Source organism: Oenanthe melanoleuca, chromosome 4 (genome assembly GCF_029582105.1).
Source record: "Oenanthe melanoleuca isolate GR-GAL-2019-014 chromosome 4, OMel1.0, whole genome shotgun sequence".
NCBI lineage: Eukaryota > Metazoa > Chordata > Aves > Passeriformes > Muscicapidae > Oenanthe > Oenanthe melanoleuca.
In genome coordinates, this window is record NC_079337.1 from 4,958,834 (window position 1) to 4,979,739 (window position 20,906).

At 38.5% G+C, this 20,906-nt stretch overlaps 1 long non-coding RNA gene across 3 annotated transcripts in view; it reads left to right on the forward strand.

The window, feature by feature from the left end:
- LOC130252527 (uncharacterized) overlaps positions 1–19,974 on the forward strand; it is a 175,789-nt gene extending 155,815 nt beyond the window's left edge. For all 3 annotated transcript variants that reach the window (XR_008840376.1, XR_008840377.1, XR_008840375.1), the window contains 7 exons: positions 970–1,154; positions 1,903–2,084; positions 7,013–7,693; positions 9,141–9,363; positions 11,277–11,458; positions 13,911–14,045; positions 17,498–19,974. This is a non-coding gene — a long non-coding RNA (uncharacterized LOC130252527). The remainder of the gene's footprint in view (positions 1–969; positions 1,155–1,902; positions 2,085–7,012; positions 7,694–9,140; positions 9,364–11,276; positions 11,459–13,910; positions 14,046–17,497) is intronic.
- Positions 19,975–20,906: the final 932 nt, after the last annotated feature.

Sequence of the window (20,906 nt, forward strand, 5' to 3'; positions counted from 1 at the left end):
ACAACTGACAAGAGAAATTCTGCACTCTTGACACTTTAAAGATACCAAAAATACCAGAGAGCACATTCCATGGCTTCTTGAAGACTTCCATATCGAGGTAACTGGGGGGGGAGAGCTCCATCTCCTCCTGTTTCCATCACTGAACAGCCCATAAAATTTGCTGTTGATAAGCTTCCAAGCAGCCAAGCATTCTAATACTTAGATAAGTCACTAATGTTAATAAAACCACTGAAGAAATAAGAAGGAAGAGGTGCAAAGGGGATTCATGTGCAGGGCAGCACCAGTTGCTTTAGATACTGATCCTTTCAATTAAGGGCGATTCTGGATAAGAAAGGGGAAAGTAACATCCTTGTTTATAAGCACTGTTAGATTTTGAAATGTCTCTCTTTTATTCTCCTTTTGAGTTTTTTTTTATTTTTTTTTTTTTTTTCCATCTGGAATGGCTGCAAGCTTTTTCTTGATGTATTCCAATTATTGTCCGGATACAGGATTGCAGATTTATACTGTGCTTCTTTAGTGGAGTTACAAAAAGTCAAGACCAGCAACCATTCATAGCTGGTTGCCAATTTTTTATTTTGGGAAGAATGCCTGGCTTGGGTGGGTCTGCAGATGTCAACAGTGCTACTCCAGAACTGTGTTTTAGTTGCTTTATTTGCTCTCTTGATGCAACTGCTTTACTAACAGTAATTTACCACCATGCTTGGGTAGTCTATCCCTTGAGCATGGCCAGGCTGTTTTATGGGCACCAAAATAGCCTAAATCAGCTCCTTAGCTTGGAATTCTGGGACCATTGATATCTGGCTGAGGAATTATTGTTATTTCTCCTTTGGTCCCAAGCAAAAATTTTCCCCTGGGTATTTGGGGAGGCATGTGTGTGGGAATTTCATAGTGTTGGAAATATTTTTGGGAGTGTCTCGTTCTGACTGGATTCAGATATGTGATATTTTGGCCATCTCCACTGTTTTTCAGGTTGTTGATATTTGTGGAAGCTGCTAACAGTGGAAAAGTGCATCTGGTCACTTGGGAAGGCACAACACTACACAATTGTTCCTCCTACAGCAGCTGGGGTGCTGCTCCAGGATGCAATTTCAAAGCTGGTGTTGGATAAATGGTCCTGCAGGGAGGTGGTGGGTTTGCTCAACCACATCCCACAGGTCAGAGCCCCTCTGCTCACTTCAGTGTTTCTGGGTTGGAGTTATCTTTACCACTTTCTTTTATTGTTATTTTGTTTTATGTTATACCAGTTAAGCCTCTGTGTATTTTGCAGTAGTTGTGGTAATCGTGTCATGTCACATTGTTTCATCTGGAAATCCCACAGGTCTTCCCCTCTGCACTACTGTGTTACACTCCTGGGGTTACGCCAGTGGGCCCTCCTTTGGTCCAGCTCTCGTGTGTCACTGATGCAGTTTGAGATGAGAATAATTTAAATTGTTGGGCATTTTGGAACAAGACCTTCCCTTTGTAACTGCTGTGCCAGACTGACATTTGACCAATTTGCTAGCAGACATTTTATTAGAGGTCAGCTCCTATTGCCATTTAAAAGATGCTGTTACTCTGTGAAAATCCCAGGATTTACACTGATTGGAATTATTCTACTGAAATATTTGTGTTGTCACACTTAAGAATGTGTAGGTTGTGTAACACCCATGTACACTAGGTTACATTTTCTAAGATAATGAACCTTTTTCTGTATCCAGCTCACAATTCAACTGCAATGCAAAGCCAAGAAGCAGGACTCAGGAAACCTCCCTGCTTTCATATCCAGTGAGAATTTCAAAGTTTGTCTCTTGTGGTGTTATTTTTTCCTGCTACTAATAGAGGAGGAATAAGTGCTGTGTGATATTGTGTTCTTGAATCCTTGGCAGGGATTTTGAGACCACAACTCTTCTCAGCTTCTTAAAGGCTTTCCCTGGGAGAAGTTGTAGGACGCGGCGGAATTTCTTTCTTCTTTGTGTCTGTGTTGGCTAAAGCAGGACAGAGGAGCTTGAAAAGGCTCTCCCTCCTCAAGGAACACTATCTGATTCGTAAGCATTCCTAGAGGTTAAGGCTGGTGACTATCAAGAAAGCAAATACTTCACGCAAGGGTAAGTCCTCTAATTGTGTTTGTGTTGAATAACTGCCAGATCCCCATGTCAGGATGTCTGCAGTCACGGCTCTGATCTCACCATTCCTTCCTCGGTTGTTGCACAATTGTGTTGCATGTTTGTGGTATGGGAGAAAGTTGGAGAGCTGGGCTATGAAACCATCTCAGGGAAGGAAGCCATGTTTTATTTTAGTTGCTTGGTTTGGATAAAAGCCTGTAGGAGATGGAATAACATTAAAAAAATAGCCCATAATGCGGCCCATTCATGGAAAACAAACCTGGTTTTCTCTACAGATACATGAAATGTGAGGTTTGATAGCCAGGTTGGAAAAGGAAATGTCAATAAAAATGTGTTTGCTGCTGTAGTGGAAATCCTCACGTACATATGTGTGAAGTTGTTACTTGTTCTACCTGGACTCTCACCTGTGATTGCAAGGTCTGTTGGGGTCAGGCTTGTAAATCCAATAAGGGAACTTTTGAAAATCTGGTTATGAATCTGCTCCTCTGATGGATCACTTCAAGGATCTGTTGTGGCAGGGAAGTGAGACAAAACAGTCACAAACAACAAGGTTACAAGAGAGGAAAGAAACTCGAAGATACTGCATTGAGCTTAGCAGGGGGGAGGGAAGTGAAGAACATCATAATTCCTTCCAGCCACAGCAGAAGAGTTTTCGGGACTCTCAGAACAAGCAAGGATTGAAAGCCACTCAGGTTACACAAACATTCAATCCTGAAAGAAGACAGCAGTTGCCTTAGCCACAGAAATGTTGATTAAAAGTAATATCCTGATCGGTCTCAGTACCATAAATCTTTCCTAGATGATAAAGCTGTGCATTACTCCTGTTTGGTTAGAACAAAGCAAATGTCACAGAGGTTTAATTTTAATACAGAAAAATAGTAAGAGGTTGAGTTAATCTATGACCATCATGTCGTCTCACATAATAAAATCTGGTGAGCTGGTAGCAATGCTCCAGGAGGATGTCAGTTCCACTTCCTAAACCAGGAAGGGAAGAATTATCCAGAGCAATAAAGAGCTTGTACAAATAATATGAGGGAAATCAGAAGTTAATCTGAATACCAACTCACTCAATCTAATCAGTATGAGTAGCTCCTTGCCAACTGCTCCGTTACCTGAAACAGGGGTCAACTGATAAACATCAGCCAGTCCTCTCTTTAAAAAAAAAGCACAGCTAACAACCCCCCTTCATCTCTGAATCTCAAATTCCATCGTTCCCGATAAGCACTAACCAGTTCCTCATCTCTCATTTGCAGTTCATATCCTGAGCTACACAGATTTGCTGTTAGAGATAAGGACATGAGAAAGTAAAGCCATATTAATACACATGTTGCAACCTGCGAGCCTCTGCGGGGCTGCCGTGCCTGGCGCTGGAAACAGGGGTGGTCAGTGAGTCTGCACTGGGATTTGGGATCTGGCCACACTCTGCTTGTTTGGCCACCTTGGCCCAGATGAGCACAGTCAAGGAAAGCAGTATGAGCCACCTGGGTGGGGAAACAGATGACTGGCAAAAGAGGGAGCAAGGAATGGGAGCGAGAAGGACCCGCTGTGTGTCTGGGAGCTGAAAGGGGGAAGGATAGGGAGCTGTAATCCCAAATTCATGAAAGATGTCACCCAGCTGCCATCACACCATGGAAACTAATTTTGGATTCTCTTCCCATGCTCACCACTGTTAGATATTTGTCAAAGCTAAAGGCAAACCAACATTTTTCTGCCTTTGCCTTTCAGCATGGGTGAGGTTTCAGTGTCCCAAAAAACAGGTAACACCAATCAATGTTGGCATGCAGATGGCAGCCAGTAAAAGGTGGTTCCTGAATCAGTGTTCTGGGGTTTGAGTCAAACATTCCTCTTCAGCCATTTATCCAATGTTTTTCTAAATTTTTGGAAAGGTACAGAACTTGTCTTTTTTTGCTTTTCTTGGTAGCTGAGAGAAATAAGGGTTGAGTCAGCTGCACCACAATGCAGAATTCTTCTTTACAACAGGTTAGAGGCTTCCCAGAGAAAATCGCTCTTTTCCGTTCTGCAGACTTTGGTTCTTCATGTGTTTTAGATTTGCAGATAAACTAGTCAAAACTAATCAAAAGCAAAACAGAACACAAGCAATATAAAATCCCCCAACAGACTTTTTAAAGGTCACTGACTCAACTATATTTAGTTTTAATATTTTTTTAATTTCAGAGTGTGGGAAATAAGCAGGGGTTATTTCCGCCAGCAAACCAAGGTTTTCTTAGCCTGTTTTTTTGACTTCAGATTTAGCTGAAGTCAAATATTATGACCTGTAATAATCTGAGAACAATATGTCTTGTTTACACTCAAATTGCTATTCACTGTCACTTTAATTGTTAAGGGAAAAAAATAAAGCCTGTTTCAGTGAGCCACAGGTAAATTAAATTTTAGTCAGTTCTATGATTAAGGTCTTAGAGAGAAGCTGCCTGTAGCAGCTTATATATGCTTTTATTTATGCAAAGCCTACCCCCAAATCAGAAATAAATCAAAATTATTTCAGTGATATGTTTTCCTTTTGAAAAATTTCATTTTTGTCAAAATGAGTAATATAGAGAAACCTATAAAATGGATTAATTTAGATCATTATTTGTGAAAAATAGATGTATTCTGTCACATTATTTTTCTCTGTGAGTTATCACCCATTTGTCTTTTCAAGAACATGTTCTCCCTTCCACTATTTACTTTTAATTTCAAAGGAAGGAAATAATGGGAGGAGGGGTTTTGGATTATTATTTCATTTGAAATGCCTAGACAGTAATGAAATAAAATATCCTATTCATCCTTTAAAAGCCAGACACTTGCTATTGAAAGGGAAATAATTGCCCCCCCTCCCATCTCCCAACCTTGTTCCACCGAAAAAAGAAGAGGAAGAAAAAAAGAACAGGTGCAGTTAATGTACCAGACTAAAGTATCATGGGAGATTTTCAAAGCCACAGATGAATTTAGCTGTACCACTTCCGAGGAAAATAAATGAGTGTTGTTTGCTTGGGTTTTCTGCAGTTTGAAATTATCCTCTCCAATGTAGGCTTTGGGGGAAAGTCCACTTGAAATAATTGTAGACATTTGGAATTGACATGTCAGCAGCACCTCATAGGGCAGGGACGAATGCCACCCATTCATACACAGATTTTCCACAGACAACCAGAACACCAGAGAAAATTGCCAAACATTGCAAGTGAAAAGCAGGAATAGCCTTGCCTTACTCTTTATTTTATTACTTTTCCAAAATTGTCTCTGAATGGGGAACAAGGTCAGGGCATTTGTCTCAGGCAGGCAACTTTATGTCTTCTTTTTCTTTGGTTTTAGCAGAACCTTTCCTCCTACCTACATTCCCTGTTGCATTTGTGTATCTAAAATTATCCTGGAAAATAATGAGTTTATAAAAATGTAACGTATCTTGATTCTATGAAATTAATAAATTATTAATTAAGAAGTCTTTCAATCCCACATACCCCTACTCCAAATATATACATGCACTGAGACATATGTTGAATCCGTTACAAAACAACTTTCAGGAACTTTGGAATTATACAAAAATTAGACAAAATTGTACATTTAATACACCATCTGCTTTATTAATGGGTAACTTGCTCATCTCTGGGCCTACATCACACGTTGTGCTGATCCAAACACACACCCAATTAATTTAAATGGATTTTATTTGTGATCTTATTTTAAAACCTTAGTTCTTTGCAAAGTCTACCCTTTTGTAAAGTCACTGTGGAAACACAGTGAAAACTATTTATTGAAGTGCTAATGGCTTATCCTAATTTCCATAAGGGAGCTTTTTCCTTCATGCATTCTAACTTTAGTTGACCATTATCTTGTTTTACATTCAGTATTTAAAAATTGTTTTGGCAAAGTGGCTGAGTAGTCAAAATGCAAGTTACCTTTCTTGCACTGTTTTTTTTCCTTATTTTTTTCTTGAAATGCCTTTCATGTTTTCTTCCTTACATTGACCCACTGCAGGTAGATTCAGAGCAAGAACCATGTTGTTTCTTTTGTTCTAATGACTCACTTCAGTTAGGAACAAACTCTATTGTGTTTGTTGTTCCTTCTAAGATAATATCATACACTGCATTCCAACATTATAGTAGCTTTTAATTCAAAATCATAGGAAAAAAAAAAAAAAGAATGCTTGAAAAGAACCCATAGGTAATGGAGCAAGCTACTGTAGAGTCATCCTCAGGTCTGGATTCATCTGTCTGTTTTTCTACAGATTGGGGGAATTTTTCTTGTATTTTTTTTAAGGCAGTTTTTAATGCTTGAACAAATCCCTTTTTCTTCCCTTCGGTAATGTGGTTAACTGTCTGGAATGTGAGCCACTGGAAATTCTTCCCCACAGAAGAATCTCCATTAAGCTTTCAAACAGAGTTACTTCATCCCCACAGCTGCATGGATAGAAGGCTTTCTAGTGCCTAAATACTTACTGTATATGTCATCCTTAATTTTTTTTTTTTTTTTTTTTTTTTTTTTTCCCAGCCAGAGCTTTGGGAGCAGGTGCTAGTCTTTTGCTTCCTTTCTGCTTCCTCTGTGGGGAACAGGCTGGAAAGAGCCAACTAATTAGAAAATTCTACAGGGAAATTAATTCTGCAAACAGCTGAGGAATGGCATTTCAGTATAATGCTCACTTTGTCTGTCAGCAGAGCGCTGGTTGGCTTCACATGGGGCAGCTCTCCCAGATGTTAAACATGTTGTGATGAGACCAGAACTGCATCATGTGTTGCCCGTTTACTAAAAGTCAGGGAGCTCTGGAAGAGTAAATACATTAAAACCAACCTCTGGGACGTGCTGTGTTGTGTCACAAGGCAGCAGCATGGGCTTTTTTACATATTCTTGAAGTGTAGCCATGAACCAAATCATATTTAGCAAGCTTAGTTCTGAATGTTGCCTTTGCTTTCATGTAGGGCTGGGGGCACGGAGAAGGAGGGTGTGAGGTGCCTCACTAAACCACTCTATGTGAAAGCCTGGGTTGTCAAAGCATGCTGTACACTTTGGAAAATATGTGCAGCTCTGTGACATGTCTGAGCAAACCCCTCACTTACCCAGCTGGCTGCTCATGTGCACGTGAGGAGAGTTGGATCTGCATCCACAGGTTCCCTCTTCGGAGGCGACAGAAAAAGGCAGGCACGGGCCCTTGGAAGGAGCCTCTTCTGAGATGGTCATGGAAACAGCACTCAGTGAAGATGATGACAGACTGCTCATGCCTCAGAGATCTCACCAGCACCTGGTTTGGTCACCTTAGTACTTCTCACTTGTGGACTAAACCCCAGCCACTTGCATTACCTTATGTGATGTGCCTGGTTCTCTGCTCGCTTCTTGTGACAGACCTCTGTGACCCTCAAGCCCAGTGCTCCTCCCAGCCACATTCCTCATCTGTTCCTTCCACAGCCTCCAAATTTCCCTCCAGCTAACCCTCAGGAGCAGAATTCTCATGCACATTGCTCCCAGATTGACATGGCATCCCTTGGTTCTGAGCTGCCAGGAGATGGCCCTGGGCTCTGTTTTACCATTCAGCTGTGCACAAGTGGCCTCACACTCCAGATGTCTGGGAATCTGCCCTGGATTTAACATTGGAAGAGTGACTTGTGAGTTCCCATTGAGTAATATAGAACTGTTCTCTTATCTTTTTGGTCTCATGATGTTGAAGCTTGGAGTGCTCTGAACCCCTCTTCGTGGTGGTTCATTTTTCAGGTGTCTTACTCTGCCTCAGTGGCTCTTGTGTTCTTGAGCTCACTTTTATACTCCATCTCTGTCATAAATATCTAAATGCTTTTCCTTCCTCCGTATCCTAAGAACTAATTTGTCTTATTTATGAATATAAAAATAGGACATCATGGAGATATGTTGTTTTTCTGCAGCTAAAGACTTTCTAAAGCATTTTTCTTTGTCTTATATGTGATTGACTGTAGCAGGACTCAAATTTTTTTTTTTTAATTAAAAAATAAAATACATTGTCCTGTGCTTCACAAATGCATTCTATATTCTGTCTCAATCAAAAAATCTCATCATTCCTTATTTTCTTATCAGTCTGTTCTCTCCAGTATAATTACATTGCTTTGTTGCACACTGTTGGGTTCAAGAACTGTTTGTAATGTTAAAATATCCATATCTTATTACCAGTCCAGTGTTAACATGTTGTTTGAGAATTATTTGGTAATAAACTTAATTTAAATTGAACCTTAATATTTTGGTCATGCTCATGTTGATATGTGATCATCTTCCAGCATGAAGCACTAAGTAAAGAGCTTTGACTTCGAAAGAGTAATTTTCACAGATGAGCAAAAGAAAATAATAGCATTCCATCTTTGTTTTTAATACAAGTCAAGCTAGTTTCTATATTTTCTAAATTTACTTCACCTGTTAGCAATTACAGTTTTCCTAATGAGATTTAATTGCTTAAGAAACCATTGAAATTAAATCCCAGCTAATTATTAACATCTTCCCCCTTATCTAATTTATAATTTGAAAACATTAATTGCATGTTTTAATTGCTTTCTGTAGATGCATGCATTAACAAATTGCATCTCCAAAAGAGGTGCATGGAGTTTTGGACGTGAGCAACTGGAATCCAAAGTCTCTTTGTTCTAGAGCGGTCCTAATGTCACACATGGAAGATTTATTCTGCAGTCACATTTTCTGAATTAATTGACTTCTTAATTTTGAGGTCCTAAATGCATCACTGCCTGGCAGTTTTCCAAAGTGCTTTGTGATATAATGATGCCTGCATTATGGAAGTTTGTCAAGTGGTCCATGCTTAACATGGGGACCTGTTTGCACTTAAAATAAGAACCAAATGGAATTATTAAATATTATTATCACATATTCTTCCCAGAATTACATTTTTTATTATGGTGTTCTTAATAATTGCGGGAATTTTGGCAGCTGAAATTTCTAAAGTGACTGTCAAATAGGAAATAAAATGGAAAATGGGAAATAAAATGTGCTATTTATTGCAGGTCAAGATAGATTGCCTTTATATTCTACCTAGATAAAAGTCCTTAGCGATTTAATTTTCTGTTTATTGTCATCCAGATGCTCAAAATACTGACCCAGCTGGTGTGGAAATTTCATTTTTTCCAACTTATGATAATGAATTGAATCATAAAAAAAATCATAAAACAACTCCATATTGCATCCATGGAGATTCACTAGGAAGATTAGCACTTAATGGATTTTTACATGGAATGGATTTTTTTTTTTCCAAAGTTCAACGAGAGTCAAGACTACATCCGTACGTGTTTAGGAGCCAAAAATTGTAAGTAAGGGAGAAAACACATCTGTGTGTGGAAGTTCTTGAATAATTGCACTGTTTGTTTAAAGATATGGCTGATGTTATGAGTGCTCCTGGAGAGTACAGCAGAGCTGGAGCAGCACGGATAAGGATGTTTTTCTTCAGGGTAATGCTTTGTTTTGTCCTGGTGTGTTCAAGAGGACTGCATTTCCATTTTGGCTTCAAGAGGTGTCCCCTTTTAAAAACTGAAATTATCTTTCAAAAAAGTAATGCTGGTTTAAGAAATTAAAACTTTTATTTATTCACTTATTTGCACTTCAAAGCAAAGTAGTTCATTCACCCATTTTGGGAACAAAGCTACTCTCTGAAGTTGATTTGAGTTTGCAAAGGGTTTTATTAAGTCCAAGATTTCATTTTTCATTCAATTTTGTATTCATCAAGAAATTTCATTCCTCTCTAGCTATAATGTTTTGCAAGTTGTTTTTTTTTGTTGTTGTTGTTTTGTTGCTGTTATTTTGTTTTTTTAAATATATGTTTACCACCCATATTGCAAGAGTTAATAAATAAACCCAAACTGATTTATGACTTGTTTTGCTTGGACAAGTTTATGAATAGAAATGTTGTCTAGGATTTAATTAAATTCTTTCTTTCCTCCAATAATGCCACTATCCAAAACAAATGGAGAATTTTGTTCAGAAATTGTGCTTACCCTTTGTAGTATTATGGATACTCTTGAGATAAACTGACATCTGGGGTAGATATTCATAAGAACGGCTTCCAAAGTTCAGAATGGAAACTTTTAAACTTTCCTGCTGTCCTTAAGTTTTAATATATGCCTGGCTTAATACTGCATTTCAGTATCTACATAAATTCTGTATTTTGCATAACAGCTGCACCTCAGCAAATTGTAAACCTTTTCTTGATACGTTTTGGCAGCAGCTGCAGGTAACATCCCAGGTTGAATTTCTAGACTGTTCACCAAGGTCAACATTCATCAAGCCTTTAGTCTACTACACTTCAAAGATTCCCCTCTATCTGTTTTGGAAATACAAGTGCTATTCTTTCCAATGCTGGAAAAAAAATCCCTTAAATCTCTGCTCCTCAGCCCCAAAATAGAAGGAAAGAGGTTAGTTTGTGTTTTATTATTTGATAGTTTGGGGCATTTTTTTGGTAGGCCATCTCGAAAAAAAAAATCAAGTGGAAATTAGGTGAACATACAATTATTTTTGACACATTTGGCAAATAGTAATGTTTTTAAGAAGTCTTCTTATGAACCCTGTTGTGTAAGCAGCCACTTGCTCAGTTTGAGTAAAAGGATTTCTTGCCAGAAAGCAGAAAAAAAGATCACCAGTTGGGGATTCATCCTTTCCACTTGTATTTTCTTTGCCTGTGATTCTCAAAGTGTTTGGTGGAAGTGGCAATGTTGTACTTTTACAGCTAAAGCACAGGAGATTAAAGTGAAAATATGAAAACACAAATACTTGAAAAGTTAAATTCCTGGAAAAGAGAGACACAGAGAAGCTGACAGAGAAAGCTGGTGCTCAGGAGTACACTAAGAACCTTCAGAGGGTTGGTATTTATGGAAAACAAAGCACTTTTTTAGGAGCCTAAATTACACACAACGGCCCCAAAATTTTATTACATTCTAGGAAAAGAGCAGGAAAAAGAACATAAAATACTCAGAGTTATCTATACTAAATATTAGACTGGATATTATATCCTGTCTTTAATGTTGTGGAAAAACCCCAAATCATCTGAATTGCTATAATTTTTTAAAAACTAGAAACATAATCTGAGAAGAAGTTTTTATTCTGGGCTGCTTTTTAGTTGGGCTCTTTCTGAGGATTTAAAAAGAGCTGAAAAATCTCATATTTTGCATTGCATAATCAATGGTTCAATGACTGACCAAATACCCATCATTCTGTTCCATTCATAAGATTATGCCATACACAGTCAGGTGGCATTTGTCCAGAAGCTGACATGTCCTTTCATTGCTAAAAACCTTGGTTTGGAATGGGATGGAGTCAAGTACAGGAAGGAAATGATTATTGAAACTGTAAGAATTTGAGACCTCAGCTATCTTCAGACACAACAAAACATTTCCTCCTGTTATCAGCAGGTATGTAATTACTGATCAGGCAAAAATGCCAAGCAATATTTCAATAAGGTATTTGGCTTCTGGAAGCTAATTCTGCCATCAGAGTGCTTGTCAGACATAAGCAGAGCATCATGCTGGCATATTTTTTCTTACATGAAGAGATTTAAAAGGGGTAAATATTTAGAGCTTGGGGTTTTACTGCCTGTTTCAAGTGACCCTACTGAATGTCTTTGCACCCTCAAAGGATCCTTTAAAAAAAGAAAGATAAGCTCCAAAGAACACAGTTAAACTATTTTTTTCCATTTAAACAGATAAGATTGTGATGGGTCCACCTGATTACATTATCAGAGGCTAGGAATTTTAAGATCAGCTCAGAAAAATTCAAGCTATTCACAAGCTAAAATAATTTTCAAATGCATCATGTGAAAGGCAATTAGAAGTACAGATGTGATGCTGATGTACTGAATTTTCCAAGCTATTTGGATAAATTTATTGCACAGATTGAGTTTAACCTTTGCATAGTGTTTCTTTCAGCTGGAAATTATCAAGTCAAGCATAAAACAATTTGCATATCTAAAACATATTCTAGACTTTAAACTACTTCAAGTACAGCCATTTTCAAATAAAATGTTGAATTTTGTCCTACATAACAAGTTATTTCTGTTCTCTTAAAATAATATATTGTACACAAGAATATCAAAATAACAAGAGTATTCTTTTACTAGAGTGACAGAACAAACACACTGAAGTTAAAATGTAGAATATTTACTGCACAGAAAGAAGAAAATGTGTTGGGCATGGATAATAGTTATTTAACTATGTTTTCAGTGGAAACCACCTCTTTCCTGAATAGAGCTGGTTGTTATTTGTACCTGCATCCTTGTAACTCAAAATAACCTTAAAGAATGTTAAGTGAAAACCCATTTTAATTAACTACAATTTGATCAGGTAATATTTGAGGAGTTCAGCTCTATATGGAAGTACTGCAGGGCTAAATCTGCAGAGAGCACATTTTTGGCTAGCACCACCCTTCACTTAAAGGCATCCTGCCAGCTAGCAGGGATTTTTGCTCCAAGATTAGGCACATCTCTTCCTTAATGAATGGAGGGGAAGAGCTAAATCAGCTCAGAGTAATGTAGCTGGAGAGCAGCAGGCTGAACTCTTCCAGGGAAAAGCAACAAGATGTCAGCTGTATCCCTGAGAGTGAGACATTTAACTCTATTTAGGTTTCTCTGCTGTGAATTAAACATCTCTAAACTGGCTAAAGGAAATCTCAGGCCATTATTGAAAGCACTCACCTGAGTGTTGACCTGAGAAGTGTTGGTACCTGGGAAACTGCCAGGATTTCTGTAGCAATCCAGTAAATCAGTTCAATAAGCTTGCAAACACAGTCACATGTATATGGAGACAGAATATCCAGAGACCTATAAATATAATATTTCTTCATGTATACCATGAAATAAACTCTCTCAGTATATAGGGCAAGTACTTCTGCCATTTCAGGACTTACTTTTGCAAGTAAATTCACTTTGTCCAGTTTAAAATTTTTGAGGCAATGATGATGGAACCATGACTTTTCAGCTCTACTGACAAAGCCTGGAAGTCACTGAGTAGGTCATGCAGATCTGTGTTTCCCTGAGGGCACAGACTGCTCAGTAAATCTGCTTGGTCTTCTCACTTATGCATTGAACTTCAAAAGTCAAAACAAAACAAGAAACCCAACCCCTAAAAACAAGTAGCACTCCTGCTCAGAGGATGCTTGAGGGAGTTATTCCAATTTCTCTTTCTCCCATGTACCTTCTATGGGAGGAAATATTTGTGGAGGAAACAAACAGAAAAAGATCACAAAGATCCTGCCACACAGATTTCCTGGTGTTATTCTACAGAGGATGAGGCAAAAATTCTTTACTCAAATTCCTTTCTCCATGTAAACAGGGGGGAAAAAACACTGTCTTTTGTCAACATTTTGTTTTGCTCATTTGTCATTATCTTCAAAACTATTCTATGAAGATACAATTTTTTAATCTTGACTGGTGTGTTCAGTAACAAAAATGATCCTTTGGGTATGCATTTGTAAGTGGCCTTATCTATAATTCAGAGAGTCTTTGTGTGCATTGGAAGGCCATTTGGAAAAGTCTGTGGAAGGAAGTAATTTAGTTACTTGGCTGTATTATGGATGAAATTAATTTAAGATGAATTAAAACTCCTACAGAAGTGATATGAGAAGAACCAACAGCCAAAGTCCTTGGCTTTGGAAGAGGTAATTAGCCAGTACTGGAAGAGCCTTGATGAACATGCAATTGGATATCCATTAGTGGATCTAGGGGGGCAATTTGAGATGATGTTCACCCTAGTGAATGCTTGTAGCCTGTTTCAGTGACAAAATGGATTAATTTAAATTACTGCTTTAAATTATTCAGAGGCAGACTTCATTTCAGTTTGTCCCTCTCTCCTCCCTCTTGTTGCTCCACAGCCATAAAAAACATAGAGATGCTGCAACAGAAGTACCCAAGTGAAGGCAAAGTTCCATATGAGAATGCTTTGGGTTCCAGAAGGTGCAGGTTCACAGCATAAACTTAGAGACTGGCTATTGAGAACACACTGGCTGGTAAGTCTTTGCTAAGTGAAGATACAATTCACAAGTATTTGTTTCAAGTCATTTTCAGAGTAATAATGAATCTGTGCAATTTTATTTTCACCTCAATGGGGGATTGGATGTTGCTAAGCTGTTTAATGTAGGTAACTTGATACATGATACATGTGATAAAAATGATGCATTAGTGAGCTGAGTGACAAAAAGAGTATGCTAAAAAAGATCCTTAAGGAGAGGCCAAAATAGTTTGCATTTATTTTAATGATATCCAAATGGTGTTCTAACTAAAGATGTTAATAATTACAATGAGCAATAAAACTCTAGAAAGAGTTAAATTTTCTGGCAGTCTTTATTCTGCTACAGTGTTCTGTTTGACATAGTTCCATAATCTATTCCCTTCAAGAAATGTCAATTACTTTGTTTTATTTTTAAAAATTTCTTCCATGTCTTAGCTGTGAGGAGAGGCAGAGCATGGAAATTGTCAGGGATATATAATGTTTTGCATTCACATGCTTATGGTTTTCCTTAGGATGACTGAAAGGTCAGAGAGGATGCTGCAGGAAACTTTCAAGCAACAATAAATATGGAAGTTGTTCCAGAGGGTGGGACTGGTCTTCTGTTTATCTGGTACTAGAGGCACTTTTGTGGGCATGTGATGTGTAGGCATTATAAAATGATGGAATCATAGTGGCCTTACCCATCTTCTACCAAGAAATAAGCAGCTCTAGTAAACTTAATCCTCAACAGAGTCCTGACAGTATTTCCAAGGGCTGTTTCAGAAAATATAAACACATTAAAGAATAGCCAGAAACCCAATCTGCTCAGCAATCACAGATTTCTCAGTTGTGTGTTGAAGACATAGCAACCCAAATTACCCTTGAAATGACTCTGTTTATTCCAAGTCATACCCTTTTCCGAGCTGTATTTTTAGACAACTTCATACTACTAGTACAAGAGCTTGTTCCAGACAAGGACTTAACTTGGGTTTATGTTAACATATAATTTGTAAAAGTTTGTAATAAACATCCTTCTCTGAGACTGGCAGAAACTGTAGGAAGGAAAACACCGCCGCTAACTTTGGCTACTTGCTTTGATTCAGACCTCATTGTGTGATGTTTGTTATGAGAGCTCCAAAACTGCACAGAAGTGATGAATTGTTGTGTCACTAAGACCAGAATTTCCAAAGCAGTCTCATCTTTTTAGATTTTGACTTCCAATATAAATATTCAGCAGAGCCTGGTGTTGGATTGGGAAGTGTGCTAGCAGGCTTTCATTCAGATTGTAAGAAATATGCAGTACATGATTCAAGACCTTAAGCCTGAGCTGGCATCCTGTAATGCACTCCCTGAAGCTGATGAAATTTTAGTGTGTACAGGAAGTGCCAGCTGAAGTCTTACAAATAAACACTTAGTGAATATTTATGTAAACACACAGTAAACAGAAAAGGAAAGTGCTAGTATACACATGCTGCTGGTCAGTCTGAAACTGTTACTCTACCCAGGCCAGTTTTTATATCCCTCAGAATAACAGGACTATCATTATTTTCCCAATACTGAGAGAGTTTCCTCTCTGTTAGTCACACAGAGTAAAAGCAGGTCTGTAATCTCAGTTCAGCTGCATTTGGAAACTAGCCTTGTTTGTAAAGATGGAAGGAAACCAGGCAGGAGCCTATTTCTTCTGCAGGGGCATTCAGTTTTTCCATGGTCACTCTTTTCTCCACACTGACCAGCTTCTCTGTACTGGGTAAATTTCTGGACTCCTTCAAAATATCAGTTTATCATTGATACAATTCAAGATGCATCAATGACTTTGAAAGGGTATTCTAGAAACTGCTGTGATATTGCACTCTGTGTGAGTTCTGTTTTATTATTTAAATCACGTAGTTATTCTGGTCTTGTGACATTGTTTGAGGCACCAAGCAAGCTCTTGATGGGAAAATCCATTTCTCTGAAGTGCCAGTACTTTAAATAATTTAAAACTATTCTTCCTGTTCTAACAAAAGGAAATTTAATCTATTATTTATCTGTCCAGGCCACTGCTTTTCAAATGTGCTGGACTATTTTGAATTAAGAGGGAAAAAAAGTTGTTGGAATAAATTAAATAAATATTTCCATATAATAAATGGTGGCAATTTAATAATTAGTGAGAAGTCTTGTGTTTATAGATTTTGCATAACGTGGCATATGAATAACAAAACAGAAGGTTGTTTATTCAGCATATACAAGCCAATTTTAGAGGAGTAACAGATGGTGAGTGCCAGAGCCAGAAGAGAGTGCAAATTTTTTAAAAGCTATGTGATCATGTTATTGAATGGATTAAATATGAGAATTCACAACAATTCAAGTTGTTAGGTTCTGTTATCATTGACAGTGGATAAAAAAGGACATTTCTGTTTCCCTGCATGTACACACATTTATTAAAATTGGAATTAACAGCATCACAACCATGCATTCAACAAGCCTCAAACTTCAATATGACTTAAAATGATCAGTTCCACATAACAAAGTGTTTATGTAGGGAAACCAAACAGCAGAAATCATTCCAAATAGCTCAAAAATGATGAGTATTACCTTGTTAAGATTTGTTTCATAAGCATGACCACAGCAGTACAACAGAGTGTGCCAGGATGTGAGGAAGAAGAGTGGGAAGATGAGTGGGAAGAAGAGGCAATGAAAGCCTTTTCATTATTACAGAGCTTGACAAAGCTGGAAATAGTTCCACCTTCTCCTAGTCATAGTGTCTCAGAGGACATTATTCTCTTAAAGAAACAAATGAATTTTAAAAGCCTTTAGGAGCAGCACCAAGGACTGGGTGTGTCCATTTATGCCTGCTGAACTGCTGTTCCTTTGAGGAGTTTCAGCAGCCTGGATGCTGGGTACTGCTTTTAAATAATCACAAAGGTGTTTTGCAATCAAATAATTTACTTTTATACATGTTTTCTGCAGAGGGAGGCTGTGTCCCAAGCAATGCCAGCCAGCAGCTGCCTGAAATACAGAGGCACACTTCTGGTGTTTGCTCTTTGATTTGCTTCCTATGATACCTACATACAGAAACAGAACTAACTGTGACCAGCATTTCCACCTAAGGTCTTGAGCAGATAACTTGATAAAATCAGGGAAATTTAAGTGACTAAGAAGCATCTGCAGTGTCTTTTCCAAATATAACAGTAGTTAGGATCTCCATTTTCCCAGGGAGAAAATACATACCTGTTCAACCTACTCATATCTTCTGCCCCACCACTGGAGGTAAAGCAGGCACTTGACTGGCTTTATTGAGGTTACACAATTGCTCTGTTTCCTCTTTTATGCTGTGCTCTTTTTCTGTGTTAAGCTCATATGTAAATGGGGCAGGTTTTGTATGGTATTGGAAGTATGTGACCAGCCATGCAGACTCTAACAAACAGCCAGTTTTCCTTTTGTTTTTTATTCTGTAGGTCTTTATTGGGTTGAATATCTTCCTCTTTACAGGCACCTTTCTGTCAGAAAAACAGAAGACAGCTTTCTCCTGCCTTCCTGGAAAGTCCTGCATGGAATAGACTCCTGCAGCTCACAGGACTCACAGCAGCAACTCAGTCAAGTGCACATTCCACTCTGACCCCTGTGTTTCTCACACTGATCTGACAATCTCTTTGAGGAATCTGAGGAGCCTGAATGGCTCAAAATAATATTGATGAACTGCTGAAGGTCTGCCTACAGTTTTTGTAGAGTCATGAGGGAATTGACTGTGCACTCTCTATTAATCATCTTGTGGCTGAATCTCTCAGATGAAGGCTTCAGCCCTCCATTTAGCAATGTGGTCAAAGGCAGGCTGGTGGAAACTGAAAAGTAAGACCAGCATTACATATCCAGCAGTAGATTGTGAAAATTCCTTCAGTGATCTAAGTCCAAATTTTACTGACAGAATCTTAGTATCTCCAGAAAATTAATCCAAAATTACTCCTAGTCAAAAGTTCAGGAACAGCCAATTTTTAAAGACAAGAAGGGTGAACTTGTCTCTTCCCAAGAAGTATTCTCTGTACACCAGCCGTGAAATGCAAGGGGGTACATTGATGTTAGCACCACCCAGGCTGTCAATAAAGAACTTCTGTCCTCAGAAATACCAAATCAAGTTCATATGAATTTCCCACTCTTCCAAAACCACTTTCCCACCAGACAGAAGAGATCACAACACTGAAGAGCATTCTCTCCTTCTCACATCTCTGCAGTCTGTAGGCACTGTGCCTGTCACAGCATTCCCAAGAGGTTTCCTTTACCATCCTGTCTCATCTCTGCAAGCAGCTGCTTCTGTTTTGTGTGAGAGTTCTTGGAGTTCTTGCTTTGCTTATTGAGGCTAAAGCACTGAATAGTTGGTAAAGAGCTAAGTTCTGTTGGGAAGATAAAATCCCAATGCAGATTGAGAGTTTTGCTTAACCTATAAAGTAATTCTGGAACAGCTATTGCATTGGCAGAACTCTAAAATTTTTCTAACCAAGTTTGATTGTTCTTGGCTCTTCCTAATTTGCTTTCTTTAGGGCTGTAGCTGCTCCCCACTCTGCAGATGTTTGTCCCTTTACTGTTCATAGGATTTAAATATACACAGATATATAAGAGGGATTTGACCATCTACTCTCAGTGGTCCAAGGTCAGCTGAAGTCTGGACCTTTTATTTTCTCTATGCTCCACCAAGTGAGAACAAAACTTATGCAAGACTTCCTTGGGGAGCACTGGGCCTGAGGTTTTTTGCAGTGCACAAGGCTAAAATTCAAATATGAAGCACAGATGTTTGGACAGGAATCTTGGACCTCTTTGTTTTGAACTACAGTGACCCACTCAGCCTCCCCAACACATGAAACTGAAATTCCTGCACAGCTAATGAGTGGGATGTGAAGTTGCCTGGCAGGCAGTGACCGGTTTAGGATTCTCTGGGATTTGCAGGTGGAAGGGCTGTTCTCTCCTTTTCTTTCTCCTCACTCATTGCTCACACACATCATTCCATCCATGTGCAGGTTTGAATCTCTGTCCACCATCCAAACTGCTGACCCAGTGATCTTCTTGCAGATGGTGACATTCCTCCCTTCTGCCAAGGACAGGTATTTTTGAGCCCTGGTAACAGGTAAAATAAAAAGGAAGCAGTATGGCATAAACTAGTCAGTCAGTTTAATTAGAGACAGACCTCCACTTTTAAATACTTTCTATATCCCCTGTGTAGTGCACATATTTTGAAGTGTATATATATATATATATATAATATAACAAAGTGCTACTGAAACCTTCCCTTTGATTTAGCTGCAATTCCACAAATATTTACAATATCAGCAATGAGTAACTGCAGAACCAAGACAGGATATGCTGCATTAATAACCAAATGTTAAATAAGTTGTTAAAGGGACTGGCAATGGCTGTGGTGGCTTGGATGAGGTGGAGGCTGCTTGGCTGATTGGGCTTTTCTTGGAGTCAATGACAGATCCTCTTACACCCCCTTACTTTTAGAATCCAATTCTAAATCATCCAACATCCAATTCAATATCATCTTCTTTGCAAAAATTATATATATTTTCTATATTAATGCCTGATCACGACAAGATAAGGAGTATCTTTTTCTGTTCTGTGTGTCTGACCTTTCATGTTCATTTTGCTGCTGCAAAGCACATGAAATGCTATGGAAAAACTGTGGGAAAAACCCCAATTTTTTATGTAGTGATATAATGAACATCTTTGTGCATCCAAGATAATAGGAATTCCAGCATTCATGTTTACTGTAAAATACAGCAAGCAAAGGCTGAGTAAATCCTGACTTTTTAATACAGAAATAATTTTGGCTGCATCTTTGGCTAGGTATGACATGGAAACTGGTGATTGTTTGTGCTTTGCTCTTTTGAAATCCCACATGAGAAACAAGTTTTTTGTCTAGAAACGAACTATTACTTTTTTGGGTTCTAATGAGTTGGGTAGTACGTTTGTTTCTTTTCAGCTGGGAAATCCAGATGGACAGCACATGATGCTGGAACCAGCCTGGGCCAATCACATTGATTAAAGGAAACCTGTAGGAAATTAAGTAAAAATCCAAACTGCAGATAGTGAGAGCAGCAGACTGGCTGAAATGTGGGGTTTCATCACAGCTCTGGCCTCCCCACACCTTGCTGAATGTTAACCTGTATTTAATGTTCATTAGGGTGAGGAGAGGCAGGCAGGCCTTGGAGAGGGATGGAGCAGCATCTGGAATCCCTGCGGATAACTGCAGGAATGTTTATTCTTCTTTGTTTATTATTCAGAGTGTAAGCTCTCTCTCTCTTCCTCTCTTTGTCTCTGTGTCATAAAGCTCCTCTAGGCATATAAAGTAAGTCATCTGGAATTGTGCAACTCCTTCTGCAAGGAAGCTGGAAAAGCCCCTCTCCTGTGCAGAGAGAAAAATACGGATTTGTTGCAGCCACTGAGAAATTACAGAAATACAGCATTTGTCTTTGGGTTGCATTTACATAGCAAAGTGCTGTGGCAAATAATTGTGCTTCTCACTGTTAAAAAAAAATCTCATTTCATCCTGTCCAAGGTGTTATGTTTATTTAAAACTTTTTTTTTTTATAATTGGTATATTTTAAAATAACATGAAGTCTGCAAAGTGCATTAAAAGACCTCAGTGTCAAAGTTGCTTTGTGTGCCAACGGGTGCAGAGAAGGAAGAGGAAATAAACAGAGAGGAGCATCTTTTACAGCCACATGGCTAGTGAAATTTTGTATTTGTTCTTTGGGGAAAGGGCAGAGTAGCTGCAGAGCTGCTGGTTGGAGGGGAGCCGGCAGTGTTTTTATTGGCAGGCCAGCCTGAGTGGCTGAAAGGTGGCCATTAACACCCTGACACGAAGTGCTGACAGGGCGATTATAAGATTAACACCCTGTGTTATATT